This window comes from Tenrec ecaudatus, chromosome 1 (genome assembly GCF_050624435.1).
Source record: "Tenrec ecaudatus isolate mTenEca1 chromosome 1, mTenEca1.hap1, whole genome shotgun sequence".
Lineage (NCBI taxonomy): Eukaryota > Metazoa > Chordata > Mammalia > Afrosoricida > Tenrecidae > Tenrec > Tenrec ecaudatus.
In genome coordinates, this window is record NC_134530.1 from 228,417,481 (window position 1) to 228,423,480 (window position 6,000).

Consider the following 6,000-nt stretch of genomic DNA (forward strand, 5'->3'; position numbering starts at 1 on the left):
TATTATTCTTGTTTTATTGATGAGCAAGCAGAGGCTCAGAGACATTTGAAGGCTTCCCAAAGGCACAGAGCAAGCAAGTAGTGGAGCTAAAATTGAAGCACTACAAACTTCCTATGGACAAGTTTCACCTCAGATGTGGCCAACACTCTCAAGCAGCAGGTTGAGGTAATGAAAATATGCTTTGGCCCTTTTGCTTGAGTACAGCAAAGGCAATATGGAGAAGAAGGCAGCTGGCCTAGTAGCCTCAATCCAGTAGGAAGGGATAAGAATTTTGAGTAAAATGGTAATAGTCCATGTAGCAAAAGAGAGAGAGAGAGAGAGAGAGAGAGAGAGAGAGAGAGAGAGAGAGAGAGAGAGGAGAGAGAGAGAGAGAGAGAGAGAGAGAGAGAGAGAGAGAGAGAGAGAAGAGCCACTTACAATATGAAGGAGTCTCTGGGTGAACACAAGTAGTTAAAATGATTAGCTGCTCGCCAAAGGTTTGGAGGTTGGAGTCCACCTAGAGGAAATCTTGGTGATTGATTTCCAATATATCTGTTATAGAAGAACCTGTGGGGCACAGTTATACTCTGACACACGTGGGGTTGACACGAGTCGCTGTCAGTTTCACAGCAACTGGTTTTACAATACAAATATTCTTTGAGCTTTGGGGAAATGGTACAGTCAGATGCAGAGAGCTAGGTGGGGTTATTGTGGGCAGCAACAAGTTTAGGGAGCTCTGTAGACTTTTCTTTTCTACTTATGAAGGCAGAAGAGCAGAAAATTATCCATCGTTAATGAGTCATGGGCACTTAATTACAACAGCTATTGTATGGATCAACGTGACTTCAATGAGTATCCAACGTGACTTCAATGAGTATCCAGAAATTCTCCTCCCAATTGCAGTTCCACCTTGGAAGATACTGTCATAAGCAGCCCTCCAGGGCTTCATCTAAAACAGAGGGGTGGTTACACAGACCTGAGTTCCAATCTTCCCTCCACCACTTACTGACGCTATCATTTCAGACATGTGGTTTAACTGCTCAAAGCCAGTTTCCTCATCTGTAGAGTGGGGCTTATAAAAATGCCTTAGCACCAGGTAGTATAGGAGTAATGTAAAAAGGCAATGCTGAACACTTAGAACAATGCCTAACATATAATAAAACACTAAAAAATATATATATAATTTTCCCACCCCTTTGTCTTACTGATCTGAAGTTAAACGAGGAAGGGCATACCAAGTGAAATTGCTTACATAAAAGCCAGAGCGAGCTTGGCTATTCCACTGAAGGCAGTAATTATAAAGCTGCTTCAGAGCACAAAGCGTTCCAAGGATGGAACACCCATTTGGAACAAGTTCATTAAAAAATTGCTTACTCATAAAAGCTACTGTCGTTATAGCCTGACAAATGGAAGACGTGGCACCAATAAATGAAATGCTGGTGGTAAACAAGCAGGCTACACGGAGAGCTCGGTGATTGCTTGCTTCCCAACTTGCAACTATTTCTTAACCTTTTGAGGGGTTCAAATAGCAAGTTCAGGTAAGTTTTACATGCCTGCCAACTTTGTTTTCCCCAATTTCTAACCAGAGGTAAGACACCACCGGCTCCTCTCCTGCCTCTCGATAAAGCCGCTGACACCCAAGGCGAGAGAGGCATGCATGCCACCTGGCATGCTGGACTCTCTCCTCTTTGCCAATTGGAGTCACCTCGAGGCTTTTCCGCATCTGCAGATTCTCTGAGACCCTTCCCACCACCAGATGCAGTAGGGTTCACTCCTATTCCTGGGATTCCCAAGTGAATCAGAGTAGAACTGTGCTCCGGAATTTTCGATAACTCATTTTTCAAAGCAGGTCACCAAGTTTTTCCTCTGGAGGGGCTTGAACCTCCAACCCTTTGGTTAACAGCCAAGCACGTCAACCATTTGCACCATGTTCAGACTCTACACCTTATCTTCTTGTTGGTAGCTGTTGTCAGTTCTCACTCATCGTGACCTTGTGTACAACACAACTGAACAGCCATCGGTGCGGCACCACCCTCTCAACTGCTCTTCGCTTGGAGCCCAGTGTTACAGTCACTGTGTCCATCCATCTCCTTAGGGGTCTTCCGTTTTTCAAGCCTTATCTAGAGTCTTCAAAACTCTCAGCACTTAGGCTCCGGTTTTCCTTCATGATTATTGCAAAACATGTTGCCTCCTGGCCAGTGTGTGCCCCGCTCCCTTGCACCCGTCAAAATGTCTGGGTAGTAGAAAGATTCCCCAGACGCAGTCAGAAGACCTGGGTTTACAACCCAGCCCAGTTGTTTATTAATTGGGCATGGTCCTTTAACTTCTCAGAGCCTTGTCTTCAATAAGATGAAGATTGCAATGCCTCCCCCCCCGCCCTTTGCACTCCTGTGAAATTGTCCTCGAGACTGTCTGGAGCATGTGGTAGATATTGCCAATCAAAGGCAACGCCAGGGAGTCCATTCCGATGCACAGGACCTCATAGACTCCCTGATACTGCCGTCAGTCAATAATGGTAATTGCTGTTGTTGTTAGCTGCCATTGAGCATCCACTAATTCAGGGCAATCCCATGTAGAGCTGAACAAAATGCAGCCCAGTCTGCTGCCATTCTCGTGACGATATGGAACACACTACCGTTATCCATGGGGTTGTCATTGGCTTCATTTTTCTAAAGTAGCTTTCCAGGTTTTTTCTTGTCTAATCGGTAACTCTGCTGAAACCTTTTCAAGGTTGCAGCCACACATAAGCTTCCATGATAGACGAATAGTGGTAGTGCCTTAGATGCTTCAGCTGGGGATGAAACCAGGGTCTCCTGCCTGCAAGGAACCAGGTTAAGCACCCGATATCCAAGTTCTACTTTATGAGTTTGAGGTACCCATGGAAAGAGGGAGAGACCCGCAAGTACTTGCCCTTAGGGAATTTTGAGTCAAGATGGGACAGAAAACGTGAGGCTACAAAATGTTCTCAAAGAAAGAGTTTCTAAGTGCAAATAGAACCTGAAGAAATGGGATGTAGAGCGTTGGGTTCAGTACCCACTGAATTCACTCTCCCTATTTCCATTCTGCCCTCAATCCCCACCCCATCCATCTGGACTTGGCTATATCTTGTTCCCTTGCCAAAGAAAGGCCAGCAACATCAGAAGAAAGTTGCTTAATGCTTTTGCAGGGCCTGGGGCCAAGCAAGCATGTGCCAGCATTTACCAGAAACCATGGCAAATCTTATCAATGCTTGCATAGTGACAGCTTGTCATCTCAGAGTCCACACACCTTTCTCTCCCTCCCTGCCTGCTGTTGCTCCCGAAGTTGACACAAAAACCATGTGTTTCTTGGTTACACAAATCGACAAGTTCAGGCATTTGAAACTTTACTTATTTTGTAAAAAGGGAGTGAAACAGTGGAGCGGCCTTTGAGACTCAAGGGCGCCCGACAACAACAAACACAAATTAACACCAATTTTGAGCCATTCTTTCTAGAGAGAAATTTTATTTCCATTTGTGGGTACACGCAGTGCTTAGAAACTGGACGGGCTACTTTGACTCTGAATATTGGCACTGTGTGCAAAGCATTGTCCTGCACATGATTATTTCCATTGGGCACTCTTCGTCACAATCACCTGGGGAAATGTTAAAAATGCACACGTCTGGGCTTCACCACCAGATAATCTATTTCAATTGAAATGGATAGTAGCCAGGCCTGGGCTTTCTTTTGCCCCAGATGACTAGAACATGCACTCAGCACAAACAACCAGGGACTCCAGTGAACACTGCAGGAACGAGGTAGGAAATGATGGAACGAGGTAGGAAATGATGATGACACGTTTGATTCATTCACCCCACAAAGAGCTGGGTATCAAGGAATGCAATCAACCCTGCGGAAATCAAGAGGCCCAAGTCCAGGCCCCAGCCCTCCAGGAGTAGACAGAATGGAGATGAAAGTCAGGCATAAGTTCTGATTAAGTGAGGTTCCTGAAGGTCTACTCTTGAAACTAAGAAAGAACTTTTCCATTAGAGATGATGTCTGCATCACAATTTGGTGAAGGAGAAAGAGCCAAGCAAGCAAAAGGGCAGATTCAGAGGACACAGTCAAACAGAACTCAAGGCATGGGAAGAAATGAGGCTGGCCCATCAACAGGGCCAGCCAAGATCACCAGGGACTTCTCCCACTTCAGACAACTGGGTCATCGCTCACTTGCCTCAGATCCCTGGTGCCCAGCACAGAGCCTGGCCAGTGAGAAACGTTCAACACATGTTGGTTGCACAAATGAACATAAGGGAGAGGACATAGAGACTCAGAGACAGAAGACGAGAAGTCTGCACAGAGAGCGAGAGGAGCAGTGGGAGCGAGAGAAGAAATGAGACTGGCAATCCAGGAGGATGTTTTCCAGAACAGAGAACTTGTAAAAAGAGAAACACATATCAAAAACTCAGTGGATGGATTTAGCACCAAGATCACCAGAAGCAGTTCGACAAAAGCCATTTTTTTAAAGTAGAAGTAAAGAGAAATACAGGTGGTGATGGTGAGCTCAGGGAACCATAAAGTAAGGGAGAAGGAAACTGATTGTTTAGGGAGATTCATCTATCAAGAGGTTTACCTGACTATGAAAAGAGAGGTGAGAAGTTGGTGGGGTGGTGGCGAGAGGGGCCCATGGGGAGACAGGGGAGGCATTGATTTTTTTTTTCTTTTTGAAGTGAATTATACTTGACCGTTTATTCCAACTCATGCAAGACATGAAAATTATGGGATACTGTGCTTGTGTGGAAGGTTAGGCATTGCTCTTCTAACTGTAAGTTCCGTAGTTCAAATTTATCAGTTGCACCTTAGGAGAAAAATGAGGTTGTCTTTGCCCACAAAGATTTTTAAAAATCATTTTATTAGGGGCTCATATAACTTTTTTTTAAACATTTTATTAGGGGCTCATACAACTCTTATCACAATCCATGCATATACACACATCAATTGTGTACAGCACATCTGTACATTCTTTGCCCTAATCATTTTCTTTTTTTTTCTTTTCTTTTTTTACATTTTATTAGGGACTCATACAACTCTTATCACAATCCACACATATACATTCATCAATTGTATAAAGCACACCCGTACATTCTTTTCCCTAATCACTCTCAAAGCATTTGCTCTCCACTTAAGCCCTCTGGATCAGGTCCTCTTTGTTTTCCCCCTCCCTCCCCTCTCCCCCCTCCCTCATGAGCCCTTGATAATCCACAGATTGTTATTTTGTCATATCTTGCCCTATCCGGAGTCTCCCCTCCCCCCCTTCTCTGCCGTCCATCTCCCAGGGAGGAGGTCACATGTGGATCCTTTTCACGATCCATACATACATCAATTGTGTAAAGCACATTTGTATATTCATTGCCCTCATCATTCTCAAAACATTTGCTCTCCACTTAAGCTCCTGGCATCAGCTCCTCATTTCCCCTCCCTCCCCACTTCCTCCTCCCTCATGAATGGTTGATAATTTATAAATTATTAGTTTGTCATATCTAGCCCTGTCCGACGACTCCCTTCACCCACTTTTCTGTTGTCTCTTCCCCAGGGAGGTCACATGTAGATCCTTAAAATTGGTTCATCCTTTCCAGCCCACCCTCCCTATCCCCTCCCAGTATGGCCACTCACACCCCTGGTCCTGAAGGGATCATCTGTCCTGGATTCCCTGTGTTTCCAGTTCCCATCGTCACCAGTGTGCATCCTCTGGTCCAGCCAGATTTGTAAGGTAGAATTGGGATCAAGAGAGTGGAGTGGGGTGGGGGGTGAGTAAGCATTTAGAAACTAGAGGAAAGTTGTAGGTTTCATCATTGCTACATTGCACCCTGACTGGCCTGTCTCCTCCCGATAAGGGGATGTCCAGTGGCCTACAAATGGGTTTTGGGTCTCCACTCCGCATCACCCCCTCCCCCCCGCTCATTCATTATGGTAAGATTTTTTGTTCTGATGATTCCTGATCCCTTCAACACCTTGTGATAGCACAGGCTGGTGTGCTTCTTCCATGTGGGTTTTGTTGCTTCT